Source organism: Cavia porcellus, unplaced genomic scaffold (genome assembly GCF_034190915.1).
Source record: "Cavia porcellus strain 051 isolate PalLab524CR breed Dunkin Hartley unplaced genomic scaffold, mCavPor4.1 scaffold_24, whole genome shotgun sequence".
Classification (NCBI taxonomy): Eukaryota; Metazoa; Chordata; class Mammalia; order Rodentia; family Caviidae; genus Cavia; species Cavia porcellus.
The window spans coordinates 3,367,609-3,383,961 of NW_026947507.1; the positions used below are offsets into that span (position 1 = coordinate 3,367,609).

General features: G+C 38.7%; 1 protein-coding gene and 1 pseudogene across 5 annotated transcripts in view; one reads left to right on the plus strand and one right to left on the minus strand.

Moving 5' to 3' along the window:
• Positions 1-16,353, minus strand: part of Dlc1 (DLC1 Rho GTPase activating protein) — a 397,132-nt gene that overhangs the window by 203,249 nt on the left and 177,530 nt on the right. The gene's annotated exons all lie outside the window — the stretch shown is intronic.
• On the plus strand, positions 1,364-3,646 carry LOC111756597 (forkhead box protein M1-like; annotated as a pseudogene).

Here is a 16,353-nt window from a genome sequence, read left to right on the forward strand (position 1 = left end):
TCAACAATATAGTCTGCCTGGCAACTGATGATGTTAGCCAATCAGCTTGCCTTGCTTACTTTAACATAATTGGACACTGTATCCGTATATAAACTGGTGCCACCCCTAGGGGAGAAGGAGAAGCCCGGAAGTAGAAGCCCAGAAGGAGCCGCGGGGAGCGGACCAAAGGAGGCTTCGGCTGGGAGCGATCCCAGGGCAGGCTGTACGGAGAAGAAAAATAAAAGAAAAGGTTGTCCACTGCCAGACTTTGTCGTGTGTCCTTCCTGCCGGCCGGGAGCGACATCGACAAAATAGCACAAGGACATTAACTCATACTGGCATATATATATACACACACACATATGATCTATAGATATCTGATCAATTGGGATTGGAGGTTTTCTACCCTAGAATCATTCCTCAAATAACAAATCTGACCACAGAATAGGTCTCTTTCTTTGTTTAGCAGAAAAAAATCTAAAGTTGGGACAAGAAAAGTACATTCGAATAGTTAATTTTGTTATGAATGTGTGTGTGTGCGTGTGTGCATGCGCGCGCGCGCGTGTGTGTGTGTGTGTGCATTGGGTGGGTTGTCTAAGAATACTCTCTGTTATGGATGATTCCAAGAAGACAGCTCTCATCTTCATTTTCAAAACTATCAATACAAAGGTGCCCTTATCTTCATGAGATGTGATCACTGCTGAGATCATTACTTTTGGAATTTAAGAATGGTCTGAGATTGATGCAATTATTCAAATGAGGTAAAGATCTTCCTAGAGATTAGAATACAGGAGAGATTGCTTTGGCAAGACTTATCTGTTTTGAAAGTATAATTTTGAGTTTATTTCAGTCTACAGTTAGTTGTTCATCACTTGTTCTTTGAGGATGCACATCAATGTCATACCTTGTTACAGATGCAGGCAAGCAGAGACTATTAAGGCACCAAACAGCAGTGTGACGAAGCAGGCCAGAGACCAGGGCATCAGACAGATGGCACCAGCTTCCAGCATTTTCTGAGCATCCTTTCCTTGAGAGTCATGTCTTGTCCTCTGATTTTTCCTCTTGCTTCTAGAACCTCTCTGATTCAATACAATGGGAAGGCTATTTCTTTCCTTTACAAGAAAATTTCCCCATGATTTTGGGAATGCTTGCTATTTTCTATGTGCTTTTTTTTGAGAAGTATTTTAACATGGAATTAAATCTGTACTTTACAGGCTGGCACCAATTTCAAACAGTGAGACAAACCATAAGCTGCAGCACCGACCTTAGCCCCCATCTCTCCAGGCTCCTGGGCTCTGTCCACCAGCACCATAGGCCAGGCCAGCTCCAAGGACCATGCTGGGCCCTTGTGATTCTCAATGGAGAGTGAAAGGGCAGATTCAGAATGAAAACCAGTCCCCATTGGCCACTGATTCTCAAAAGACAGTGGCTACCCCTGCCTGTTCAAAATGCTCCAGCTGAAACATGGAAGGGGTCTGAGAGACCACTTGCCCAAAAGGAGCCCAGTCAAGTACCAGCATCCAAGGAAGTGGCAGAGTCCAGCTCTTTCAAGTTTCCAGCTGCAATCAAGATTATTAGGCACCCCACAATGCCAGCACACAAGTGGTGATCACCCCCAACAAACATGATATCCAGAGCATCCTCAGGGTACTGACCACCAAAGGAAAAGACAGTGGCCGCAGTGCACCCAGAAAATTCACCCAATTCACCCTCATCAGCTGTGGGGGAGCCCCAGATTGCCCTCCAAGATCCCAGTCAGAAGCCCAAAGCCACAATGACTCCAAGAGGAGAGAAGTGCTCACCGAGAAGTTGGGATGTGAATATTCCTAGACCACCTGGAGCCACACCAGCGCACCGACAGGACCCCTGTGCTGGCTGTGAGGCAGCAGGTTGTCTGACTAATATTCAGGGACTGGGGAAGATGAGTTCTGCAGGATTAATCAGGAAGTGGAGGAGAAGGTGAACTGTCACCTGTAGCAAAGGCAGGTCAATAGTTCCATTTGACACAGTATTTCCCTGCACAACGACATATTTGTTTGAGAGACATCTGCCAATGGCAAAATCTCTTTAGGACCATTTACCCTGTGTGAATATATTCCTGACTTTGGGTCAGGTGTCTAAGAGGCAGAAGTGGCCCATACTGAACTGTGCCTGAATGTGGCCATCAACCTGAATTTCCACTGTCATCCATCCAGCTCCCAGTGGAACAATCCCTGGTGTTGCAGCCCATGGTGAAGGTGCCATTCACTGTGATGACTGCACTCACGAGCTCAGAGCCACCACATTAAGCAAGTCCACACTGCCCCTACGCACTGTAGCTGATGAGGGCACAGACTGTCTCCCTCTCCTAGATCAGTGGAGGAGGAGACATCTTTGCTTGCAGAAGGACTGTTGCCTTTGCTTCTAGTGCAGTCTAGCAAGGATGGAGACATCATTTAGGGAGGACATGTCCTGCCCTAGGGAGACTCATCTACGTGGAGAGCCCCTCCTTCCCCATGTCCATCTTTCAAGGATGAGTTATCTCACTCCTGGGAGGAATCATCCTGCTCTCTCACTTCAAGGCCCAAGAAGTTCTACAGTGAGCTCAAGTCCCCAGCACAGCATATGTTAGAAATGTTTGAGATTAAACGAAGGGAGAAAAGAGAGATGAACCATTTTTGAAGAAAACAGCACCTGTTGCCTCCCTGTGAGGATGTTATGATTTGTGTTCAAATGTACCTTCCAAAGCCTCATGCAGACATGGGAGCAGGCTTCTAGAGTTTTTGTGATTGATTCATAGTCCAGTGCTGGGACTATGGGAGTGAGTGCTACACCCACCCTAGGGTAGGTAGCCTAGATACAGTATAAGGGACGGAGAAAGTCTTGTCTCTATGATCCTCTCTTTTTGCCCTTGTTACTTTTGCTGTTTTTGCTGTCATGAACTGTTGCCCCCTGCCATGTGCCACTCTGTCTTAGAGCCAGACCAGTATGGACCGAAACCTCCACAAACTGTGAGCTAAATAAATCTTTCCTCCTCAAACTTTGGGTGTTGAGTATTTTGTCCCAGCAATGAGAGAAAAGTAACTAAAACAGTAAATGAACCTGAGCTCGCCTTCTCAGAGTGCCCCAGCACATTTCAACAGGTGGTGGAGCCCTCCTCGTCCTGACAGAGTTCAAGAACACTGCCCCACAGCTTGGCTGTCCCCAGAAGGGGGGAGAACCTTTCAAGACCTCCATTAAGGAGATACTGCCCATCTCCTCCACTCAGAGTAAATCTCTTCTCCCTCAAAGCCCTCAATCCTGGAAACTCACACCTCCTACCAAAGTGAGGGGGCTGGGTTTCAGCCTGGTACAACTCCTCTGAGCACCTTTGGTCCCCACCTGACTCCCTGAGGCTGATGGACCTGAGCACTGTGTCACTGAAAAGCATTCCTCTCTGCCTCACCCTGACGGCTACTCAATTCAGAATCATTTTCCTTTGCTTCTGATCCCTTCAGTAGCTCTTGCCCCTCATACTGAGAGATCCACAGATTCCCAGTCCTTCAGCCAACCATTCTCAAAGCCTAGTTCTAGATACAATGAATGACAGCCTGAGCAAGATTCTGCTGGACATCAGTTTTCCTGGCCTGGAGGAGGACCCCTGAGTGTTGACAGCATCAACTGGTCTCAATTCATTCCGGAACCATAGTAGAGACCAGACCTCGACACTTATGCTCAAACTACCCATCATTCCAGGCACTAATGTGACCGGCCAGCTCCAGATGGGGCTCATGTCACACATTAGGAGTGAGGACTGAAGGCAGAGTCTCGATCAGTCTTGTGATGCAAAGGCAGCAGGCACCCCCCAGGCACTGCTGGGCCCTTTGCAAGAGTAGGGTGTGCAGCGGGGTGCTGGGACGATTTCTTTGCCGTCTCCTCCAGGAGCTGAAGAGTGGCAATGCAAAAACAATGGTGAAAAGGGATTAGGAATTCCTCAGACCGCTTTCATTCTGTGTCCTTCAGTCTTGGTTTCCCTGCTTTTTGCAGGGTTGCGTTTGTAAATAGTATAAATTGTCCCAATTACCCAGTAATTGCAAGTGAAAGTTAGAGGAGGGCAGGATGATAATGGAGTTGCAGTCTGATTTGATTTTGCCCCTTGCTTTAGTTCCTAGAGGGAGAAGACTTGCAATGCATGGCTTCTTCAAGGCCAAAATGTTCTTCACTGTGAGCGGCCAGATATTTCTTTCCAAGTCTGCTTGGCAGGGTCCTCATACTGCCCTTTCCTCCTACCTCCCTGTGTTTCCAAGTCAGCTTTCCTGCCAGGAGAAATCTGATTTAAAATGTCATGAATTTGGAGATGAAATAGATGCATCTGAACCAAGAGTGGTACCCCGATGTGCCCAGTTAGATGTTTTTCTGATAATGTCCCTAATCATGCCAGGGAGACCAGCATGGATGAGGACTCAGGTGGAGACTCAAGGAACTAGAAAGGATCTCTCAGCCTACCCTCCTTGGCTGGTACTGCAGCTTAGCGAAATCCATCCCAGGCTTTAGCTGGCTGCCTGGGTGTAAGCCAGCTCAAGAATGCTACTACAGCTACCTGATGAACGAAATACAGTGTGGAAATGCTAAAAAAAAAAAAAAAAAAAAAATGTATACTATATGTGCCATGTTAACTCTAGCTTGTGAATTTACCTTCAATAAGGTTTTTTAAAAAATTGCATTTATTCCATGCAAACAGACAACAAAACAGGAGCACCTTCATTGATTGACAAGGTCATAAAAGTTCATGACAAGGAAGGAATTAAAGGATATTCTTGGGGAAATTCCTCACTATAAAGATAACTAATAGTTGCTATATACATAGAGAGTGTAAGGCATAGTTTTAAACTTTGACCTGAAGAAATTCACTCATTACTTGGAGCAACACTGTGAAATCCTAAAATTAAAGTAATTTTTATGAAAGATCACAGTCTGTAACAGAAGCCAGGACATATGCATCAGTGTGTTGCACTCTGAAGCTACACTAGTCAATGTATTCTGAAATAAAGTGGAGAAAAACTGGGAGTTTCACTGAGATACACTTATTTAAATCACAAAATATCTATACATGAAAATCAACTCAGCATATTTGTATGCTACCTAAGTATTCTCTCTCTTATTATAGCAAATGAAGGTATTTAATGTATTTCTTTAAATCACAATCATTGGCAACAACTGTGAAGGAAAAAACACATGGTACTGACAAAAAATAAACATCAAACAAACAAAGCCAAGGATCGTGGAACAGATTAGAAGATGTAGAAATAACTACAAAAACATTCAGCCACTGTATTGTTGACCAAGGGGCCAAACCCCTTCACTGGAAGAAATGTTGCCTTTTCAATAAATGGTGCTGGAAAAACTAGATTTCCACATGCCAAAGACTAACACTAGACTCATTTCTTTCACTATGCACTAAACTAAATCAAAATGCATCGAAGATCTAAATGTTCAAACATTTTCTGAAAGAGAGAATAGGCAGAATTCTTAAAGACATAGGCATAGACAAAGACTTCATGAACAAAATACAGATTGCATGGGAAATACTAGACTCAACAACCGAGATCTCACCTTATTAAAAAGCTCTTACACAGCAAAGGAAATCATCAACTGAGTGTAAAGACAACCTACAGAGTGTGAAAAAATTTTCCAATTGTTTCTCTGAAAAAGGACTAGTATGTAGAGTGTATAAAGAATTCAAAGAATCAGACCCTCAAATTTAAAGACTCAATCCAAAAATTTGCCATCTGAAATGAATGGACACTTCTCAGATGAAGTAGAAATGACAAATAAATATATGAAAAAATGGTCAAACACCATTTTGCAAATTAAAAAAAAACCATCTCACCCCAGAAAAAAAGGCTATTATCAAGAAATCAAGCAATGACAAACGCTGATGAGGCTGCGGGGAAAAGGAACCCTTCTCTGTTGGTGGGAACACAGACTGGAGCAAGCATTGTGCAAATCAGTGTGAAGATTGCTCAAAAACTAAAGCTAGAGGTTTCATTTGACCCAGCTGTTCCCCTTCTTGGTATCTTCCTGGAAGAATTAAAAACGTTGTACCATAGCAATATACGCGCTTTGGGTTTCTAGCAGCACAGTTTGTAATAGCAAAATCGTACAAACAACCCAAATGCTGTATCCATTTATCAGTCGATGTGGGTTTTTTTTTCTTAAAATACAATGGAGTACTACTCAGCCTAAAAGGATACACTTGAGGCATTTCTAGGTAAATAAATGCCCCTGAAGACCAACTGCTAAGTGAAATGTCACACACACACATGTGTACATGCCACGTCTTTTGTGTGATGTGTGAAACCAATAATGTAAATGAGAACCAAAGGGTGTAATAGATATTGTGAAATAGGAAGAAAACGAGAAAGATGAACTAGGGAGGTGGGGAAGGGAAAGGAAGGAAGAAAACAGACAAAAATGAGAAAGGAAGGAAAAATGGAACAAAAATTTTGAAAATAAAGAAGAAAGTGGCTAAAGGGAAAGCAGTGAAATGGGGAACAAAGAAGAGTAAAGATACATCACGTGCAATTACAGATTTCCTATCACTAATGTGATCACTGTGTATGTCTAAAACATACCAATAATTTTAATTAATTTAAATTAAAAAATCACAAAACAATAACAACAACAAAGACAAGTAACTAACAACAAATATAGGCCTTTTTCATGCTTCATGTAGTTGCCAAGATGCATAACTAAGCATACATAATACATAATAAAGATGATTATCAGTGAACTTGGTTATGAACTGAAAATACTTTAGACTTTCTGTGTCCAATGCACTATCACACGTGACCTATGCCAATTATGTTGGAATCTCATGACACTGTGGTTTAAGCTACCAAATATCACTTCTATTCATTAGCTGCAGTGATCCTACTACAATGTGGCAAGTGACAAAGTTTAATCGATTTAAAATTCTGTAATTTTTCATTTAACATAAGATCACAGAGTAATAAAAGCTGTACAACTTTCAGCTGACTTAGCCTTGAATTTGAGGCAGAATTATTTTGCTAAAAATTGATTAATGACTAACGTGATTAAATTTGTGGAAATTCTCAGAGATGAAAGGCAATAAAGACATCAGAACATGCTGATATTTACTTTTCAATTAAAATTACTTACTCATTTTTAATTACATGTCTCAGAATATCTTAGCTACCAACACCCTCAGCAAACCTTTCTTTCTTTCTTTTTTTTTTTTTTTGTCTTTTTGCTTTTCATCGGTACTGGGGATCAAACTCACGACCGCCTGCTTGCAAGGCAGGCGCTTATGCCACTGAGCTAAATCCCCAGCCCCAAAACTTTCTTCTTTATTTAATTCACAATCTCATTGATGAAGATACGCCAAAAGAAAGGGATTCTAAGCAATGGACGCTGGATGGCAGCAATTAGAACTTCCTCTAGTGTGGCATTAAGAGAAATAAGTAAGTAGCAGATAATTAAGATTAGCCAGCTGGAAATGGAAGGTGTGCTGGACACTGAATCCTCGGAAAGAAGTCATCAGGAACGTCTTCCTGCCCTTAACTTCTGCGCAGAGGCACAGCAACATTCACACTGTGTCCCAAAGTTCCTCAGTGTTCTGTGATTCCTGGTTTTAGAAGAAACTTCCCACACGAGGTGCCTGTATAAACCAGTGCTGAGGAGGTGTTCATCACACGTTTGTGGAATTAACATACCCAGTGCATATTTGTACAGGCAGTTTAAATAACAAGTATGATTGTTACTTATGAGAAAGCGCCCATAAAAAGCATATTTTTGAATTCGTTAGGGACTTTTGCTAATAGCTGCCATATGTTTCATTTGAACTGCCTCCTCAGGAAGTGATTTAACATTTCTGGCAATAAAGCAATTAAATAGGATTTTCCTGCTGACCATATGGGTTAGCTGTAACTTCATATTTTCTTCTCTCATTTCTCAATGCAACAAAAGACAGCCTACTAATAACTTCCAAATGAGAAGGAAAAATCTATGTCTTTTGTTATTCTTGCATCTGATATTCAAATGATAGGATGATCACAACCTTTTCTATGGCTCTCAACCAGCTCTGTGTCTCTCTTGTACCAGTATTCTAATAGCTCTCCAACAGAAAGGCTTTCATTTAACTTGGTCTGTTAAGGTATTTTTTCATGGACTTTTAAAAATTCATTAATAACTCTTCTGCTAAAGAGGAGGAAAATAATTTGCTTTTTCTTAGCAAGATCCTTTGGTGCTGTGTATCAGAGCTGAGACTGTGTGAAAGCCTGTTTACATTTTTGCATGTGAGACATGGCAAGAGATGCTGATTTTGACCTGAGGAAACATTACAGACATGCGGATTTCTCTGGCTTGCTTGTGAAAGAGTTGTTTGCACTTCAGAACACTCTCAGTAGTGACCTTTGGGAACTTACAGCAACCACACAGAAGCTTCTAACATAAATAGCAACATAAATAATAGATGTGGCACCATAATTCATTTTTGCACAGTGAAAATGGACACATTCCTCCTCAATTTCTGTTGATGATTTTAGTTGAAAAACATTGTTTCTCCTCCATAATATGTTACTTTTATTAGTATGTCATTCTCTTTACTTCTAAAAACACCTTCTTCTCACCTTTTAGGAATCAGTACCACTGAGCAGAACTAGTAAGAAGCCTTTTGGAGGCTGAGCTCAATATGACAGTTTAAGTGATTCTTTGACTAGGTTCCACGAAGGCATAAAGTTTTTTGTGTATCCTGCAATATACAACAGAATCCTGACATTTATTCTATGTTTTCTCTCTTTACAGGCAGTGCATATTTGACGTGTTTTCAGATATTAGAGATAGTCACACAGAAGTTTCTGGAATATTCTATTTTGTTCTATAGGATTTACCTTTGTTTTTTTTTTTTTTAAAGTGGTGAAATGCAATAGAAGAAATTAGTGACAAAGTAATTTATTCATTTCCCTTTAAAATAGCTTTGTTCTCTTAAAAGATAGAGAAATTTAAAATAAGTGACTATGTCCTTAGGCATGACAAGTATCTTTCTGTGGTAGAACAGTCTTTGTCTGATGAGGACCCAGGAGCCCACTGTGGATACAGAGGGTAACAAGGAGAGTCTGGGTTTCACATTCTGGGGCAAGACATAAAAAATAATTTAAAAAAGATACATGGAAAAATGTGTTTTTCCCATCTTTTCTTCACTGAAAGCCTCTTTGGAAATCATTCCACTGTGTGATGTTGTTAGGTAAGAAGAGAGAGAGAATCATTAAAACATTTAAAGGAGAACAATGCTAAGAATAAAACCACTTGTCAGAAATGGCTGCCTTAGCAGTGCCCACCAGACCCTGCGAGATGAGAACCATCTAAAGATTTCAGCTTACTTCCATTTGAGCAAAGACATTGAGCAAAAAAGCACTCTGACTGGAAATTTAAAATAACTGTTTTGTTTGCCAAAAGTGAATGGAAAAAAATGTGGTATTTACACAAAATGGATCACTAATCTGCCATAAAAAAGGATAAACTTGATTATTTATAGCAAAGTAGGTACATCTTGAGCAAACAATACTAAGCGAAAAAAATCAGATGTATTTAACTATCACATGGTTTCTTTTATATGAAAAATCCATAGTATAAATACATTTAAAAGTGAAATGAAAGATAATAGAAAATAGAGTTTTTGTCAAAGGAAAGTGAACCAAAAGGTAGAGAAAGGTGAGAGGGAGAAAAGAAGGATGAGAAGACACAAGGCTAAAAATAATTAAAGATGTGTTATATATTAACATGTGTTGTGTACATGCACCACCTGCCCACAGTGAATATGCACTGCAAACATGTACTAAACAAATGGCCAAAAAATAAAGCATTTATCCAGCCTTGACACTTATCTATTTTTTGGTTGGAAACATGGAACTTCTTGATAGAAGGAGTTTGGAAACAATTCATATATATAAGTAGGTAATCTATGAATTATATGTCTATCATGTATCATCTGTAAATGTATGTGCACATATATATGTACCATGCATAAATTATGTACTACTTTAAAAATCAAGCATAAATAAATTTCTCCTTTTTATTCAAGCTGTTCTAAATAATAACAGGATTCATAAATATATGGGTTTGATTTGTTGGCTCCTGTCTTAGTCACTTTCTTTGTTGCTGAGCCACAATACTTGACACCTACAATTTAAAGGAGGAAAGGTTAATTCTGGCTCATAATTTTGGAAGTTTCAGTCCATGGTTGCTTACACTCAGAAATGGTGTGGTGGAATGGCCTGCCGTGGAAGAAAGCTGGTCCTGTCATGATGGCCAGGAACAGGGAGAAGGGAGGAACTAAGGAGCGAAATATTCCACAACATGCCCCTCAATGACCATTCTTCAGACCAGACCCTGCCTCCTAACAAGTCAGCTACAGCACCCCCATCGTCCAGTGACATTCCCAAAGCCCCACATTCTGAACACATGTTAATTTGGAGGGGGTGGTCATTCTTCATCTAAGCCACCACAGTCATATTATTTATAATATACACAAAATAAATAACTACCAAAGTGTGCATTGTGTGTCAGCATATGTACCACCAATAGCGTAAGTTTCATTCTTTGGGAAATGGTGCTTTAATTCTTTTTGTGCCATGTTGCCTGTGAAGAGGCTGAGACTTGGACAGCTTAAGTGATTTGCCCAAAGCTATAGTGTTTGAGTTGCAAATGGGAATTATGCTAAAATCTGTCCTAAAGCACTGCCCATTATGTCATTATTCATAAGACTGATGAAATCAAAAGGTTACCACTGCTTTGTGTTTCCCAGTATTCATGATTTTAATTTCTCTATTTAAAGCAAATAAGTGGAAATTGGTTGGAAGTAATTTAAAATTTACTTGAATTAGAAATTTGTCAGTAGCCTGTTACAAAGTGTGTTTATTCATTGCTTTCTCAGTGATAAGCAAGACATTACTGTTACATTTGGGTCCTCATGTACATAGGAGCCATGTCCCACTTTTGTGCATCTTGGAGCAGCAGGACCAGAGGGCTTATGTAGGAGTGACCCCTATACCTGACGATGCAGAGGGGACTGGATGTATAACTAAGTTGTAAAGTATTTGCCTAGCATGTGCACGGCCTTGCGTTCAATTGTTCTCAGCATCAAAACAAACAAGCCCTCCCCCAACAAAAATGAAAACAAAAGTTTAACTGAAATTTATCACTTATTAAATTCTCCATACACAATATTGTACAATTATAAGTTCAAACTCAATTTGGGCAACTTAGTGAGTTAGATATAATCTCAAAATAAAATTTAAAAGTTAAAGGAAAAAAGAATTGTTGGAGAAGTATCTTGTTAAAAAGGATTTAGGTTCAATTTCCTATGTCATAAAAGCACATATATGTCATATATGTAATTTTTTTCAGTAGATTTGAATAAAAATATAGTTGTAGGAGATTTGCTAATGGTTTAGTAGAATTGTATATATATGTACTTTATAAACAAAATAACGTGCATTGTGAATTTGTTTTGTGTATTTTCATTAAGACTCTTAGAAATCTAAGAGTTAAAATATTCCACTCATTCTCATCATGGTTACGTTAATCACCACCATTTCTTATTCAAATATAAGTTTAAATACATTTCAGAAATTCAGTGCCTGCATGTTTACCTGTCTAACTATAAACCTACTAATATTCTCATAATTTCATACATTGCAACTTAAAAATGTTTGGTAGAACCAATCATCAGGCAGAAACTCTGAAGATAGATGATTAAATCAGAACAGTAAAAGTGCTACTTAAAGAATCTATAACCATGTTCATTGACTTGGAATTTGTTCTTTTCAAACCTTGTTTCATGTTAGTAGGCTACTGGCTAGAAACCTAGAAATAATTTTGTTGCAGATACTGTAGTAGTAAATGTGGAAAATTTTATTTGAAATATGTACGTATCTTATGCGTGTTATAACCTGTAATGGTTTATTTATACCATGTTCTCAGGTCGGTTAAAATACAAATTTTACTTTTCCTGAATGTGCTATTGGTCCAGTGACCCCTACCTTTTGGGCCTGACCACAGATAGAATTCAATGAAAATGAATGGGAACTTAGAAAGAGGCTTGAGGAAGCAGAAGATTAATAGAAACTGAAAGAAATCACAAGAGCTTTTTGAAATGAGAATGCTAATCAAATAATAGTCAAATAATTTGATGTGTCCAAGTTTTAAACATTATTAACAATATGATCTTTAAAACGTTCTGCCCTTTGGGAATAGATTCTTAGAAGACATTTTCATCCATCATTTCTGAGTTAATCTATAAAATACAGGAGGTCTCTACTATAAGAAGAAAGATGGGTTCATTTTAAGGAAAACTTAATGGTAGGACTCCCAATTTTCAGCTTTTGATAACATGATAACTATTAGGGAAAATGTCTTCTCGGATCACAAGGTCATGTCAACTCCTGCACTACATAGGTACTAAATCCCCTTCTTTTGTGTTATTTTGCATTTGACGCACTGGGTTTCCTTTCTAGCTTGTTCTTTGTGCAGGAAACCAGACCTGCGTGGAGAAAGGGTGTAATATGTCCTGTTTTCCTGGGAGATGTCTGGGTGACATGGACTTCTTGATAATTTTAAAATTTATCTCAGAATGTTCATTTTTGGATGACATAAAATACCATCACTTGTATTAAAATACATCATCTTAAGTCTGTATTTCCAGTTGCTGTTGTCTACTATCCTGTGTGATACATATGCAGAACACAAAGTTCTGACTTTTATTTAGAGTTCAAGCTGAAAGCAACCAAGAGATAAATAACATCTCCCTCACTGACCGTTTCTAGACAACCACACAGGTCAACAAAGTGCACTCAGTAAGTGGTTAGGGACAGCTCTCTTGGTTTCTGGCCCTGAGGGAGACTCTGATGGTGCCTCCCTAGTGTCATCAGCTGTACTGGTCGCTGTGTCCTGGTGTGGCTGCAGCCTGCAGAAGTCTGACGGCACAGGAGGACAGTGTGGGGTGGGGAAGGCTGTATGTGAGGTACATGGTGCAAGCGGAGGTGGAGCCCTTCTCACAGAGAGTGTACAGTGGTGGGGTCACTCCTGCAAAAGTGGTCTCAACTTTCCTTGCAGGCTGTGTATCCTCAAGGGTGGTGCAACTGTTGAGTAGCCCGTTCTTTTTTTCAGTAATTAAAATTAATCTTACCAACTGCTTTAACTCCCAAGCATGTGAGTTTGGATGATAATTTACAAGTGAACACTTAAAATGGTATCTGTCAGTAAGAACCCTGGTCCCTGGACTTCCAGATAGGTTTGGCCCATGGGGGCCCCCTTAGGAGGTAGTTAACGAGGTTAGAGTAGTTATTTCCCTCACAGCCCAGCTGGCTCAGTCACTTCGAACTTGGTTCTTTCGCTCAAGGTCATTATTTTTTGTAAGGCAGCTGCCTCTGCAGACTCCTTCCTGATGAATTCTGTTAATTGCTTTCTTCTCTGGTTTTGGGTGCTTTGAGATGGCCACAGCTCAGCAGCTACTGAGCCTCTGGTTACTGTCACACCCTTTGCCTCCCTCCTCTCTCACCTCCTTGTAAACAGTCCCTGAGTAACTAATCCCTCTTCAAAGATTCCACTTCAAGTGTTTCTTTTGTTTTCTCTTGGGTCCCTGATTGATGAACCGCTGTTCATATCTGTCTAAGAATTAGTTGGCAAAATTCTTCCTTTTTAAAATTTTTTTTTTTTATTGTAAAGAGATTAAGACAAGAGAGTACAGAACAAAGTAGATCAGAACAGAACAATGTAAGCAACACAGTACTTCAACACAGGACCACCCAATATCAATAGTAGCTACCATAATGTCTCTTTCTTTGAAATAGTTGAGCAAATCTTCACATACAATACATGTATCAAACATAACAAAATACCATTCAAGAGAATGAAAGTATTACAGGGCACTCAGAACCAAATAACAAAAATGAACAATGGCTACTATATTATCTCATTTTCCATAAAAAATTGGTTTATACTATCACACATATTAAAATCCAATAAGATACAACATGATAGAATCCATGGAAACAGAAGAATAAAAGCATGATAGGACTTCAAAGCAAGATGATATTAAATCAGCAATGGTTTGTTTTCTTCAAAATAATATAATTTCTTTTTTTCTTCAAAATAGCTGTTCATAAGATTTTATGGTAATCATGATTCCCCATTACATTGCTTTGAAGCCTTATAATGTTTCTCATTAATTGGAATGGTTTTATTCTGTTTTGTTTGATTTTATTATCTGTGATGATATGAAATTTGTTCTTTGCCGCTGTCTTCTTATGTGGGGCATAGGTTATAGTAAGTAAAAAAATAAAAACAAACTTTAGAACTACTGAAGTGTTCTTATAGTCTATTTCAGTGTCAGAAAATTGGAATTTAAAATGGGTCAGTGAATTCTGAGCAACCTTTGAATGTAATTTATCGAAGTAATATATATTTTCAACTTACGCAAATGGAGAAAAGATTGAAATCAGCAACTATTAAAATCTATTTTAAGAAAAAATTGTGAAATTGTTTTATTATTAATTTTTAATATCTTACTAAAACTAATCTATACATTAAATATCATTATAGATATATATGCATAGTGGAGAACATATTTAAGCTGTACGATTTGAAGAATCTGTGAGAAATCTTAGACTGTATTCCCTGCAGGTAACTGGAGACTACTGTACAGAGGAGCGGAAATATTCTGAGTCCGGACCATTACAGGGCCTGCACTTCCAATAGCGGTAAGAAGCTGATGACAGTGGAGAAGGACTTGAGGAAGAAACATCAGAGAAGGCAGCTTTGGTTAAGGCAGAGCCTGGTCACTAGTTGAAGGGATCACTTTTCTACAAATTGACAGAATGATGCTAAATGCTTTCACACTATAATGAATGGCGCCATAAGGAATTTACTAAGAGACAACACTGAACGCTTACATTATCCCAGGCACACTTCTGAGTCACGGAAGTCTATGGGGCATGCTTGATTCATTTGAACCACGATAACATTACTCGACCATAGCACGCATATATGTGTATATATATATATATATCTTTTGGTGTCTCTCTCCTTACACACTTAACCATGGTCTCCATGTAATAACTTCATCTACCCTAATAACTTTCCAAAGGCCTCAATTAAGTAGTCTAATTATGTTTTTACCCCTTTAATGCTTTACAATGGTGATTAAGTTTCAAAGCACAGAGCCTTGGAGAGGGATACTCAGACTATATCAATATGGCACATATAGTGATATGTGTATGGATATACCTTTTATTCAAAAGCAATTGGCTTGCTGATGAGTTAGTTTATATAAAGCTGTTTTTTATTATGAGGACATCAGTGAAAAGAAACAAAAACACACACACACAAAAAAAAGAGGTGAAAGTAAACAGCAAGGATGTAAAACCCAGCTGATCTTAAAAAGCAAGTTTCCATTATAATTCTGATCCAGTTTTTATCTCCACTGGCAAAGCATGCCTGCAAACACTGTTCCCTTAGCAGCTCCTCCATCACTGTATGCTTTTCTTCCCCGAGTCCTCTCATTCTTCCCTCAGTCATCCACTCTGCAACTTGACTATTAGGGGTTTTAGAAAGCTGGTTTGACTTTCAAAATACTAAATTGATTCTCTAAGTGTCAATAAGATGAACCTTTACTATCTTAAACGTCTTGCTGCTAACGATTTGTAGTATTTGGACTCATGACTTTTGCTGTCTGTGAGAAGCATTAAAGATTTTCCTATCAGTTCTATTTTGAGAAGTCTGGAGCCTCTAGAGGTGTCTTGAATCTTTGTATTGGGTACAACTCATCCACATATCTATTTTCTGGAATTCAAATGAGAAAATATTTGACAGTACATTTAGAACTAAAAATATGAAAACAATGCTATTGTTTTCCTTCTTAAGGATTACAATAAAGCAGTATTCCAATCTCTGAAAACTGATGTGATCTCAGGTACTTAAAATACAAAATCCAGTACCAGGAAATAATACATTTATAAAAATTATAACCTATGATTTAAAAATCATATAATCACCTATATGCTACACAAGAAAATAGTCTATGAAAGAAACAGAGACTATAAAGTGATTGCAAAATGAGATATCTAAGTTGCTCAATCCACTTCAGTAATAGAGAGAATGTCACTTCTGTAATGAGACTTCCTCCCCTTCCCATCAGTATTCTTCTTTTCTATAAAAGAAATTATTTTAGGAAGTATAAGGTAGAGGACAAATTTAACTAGTTCTCAAAAAACTAGAGGCCTTTATGAAGTTTCTATCAGTTTTTCATAGGAAGAAATATACTTTAAAATTTATTTGCAAACTCTTCTAATAATAATCTGCACTAAATCTATATAGTGTAGATGAAAGGAGTGACCT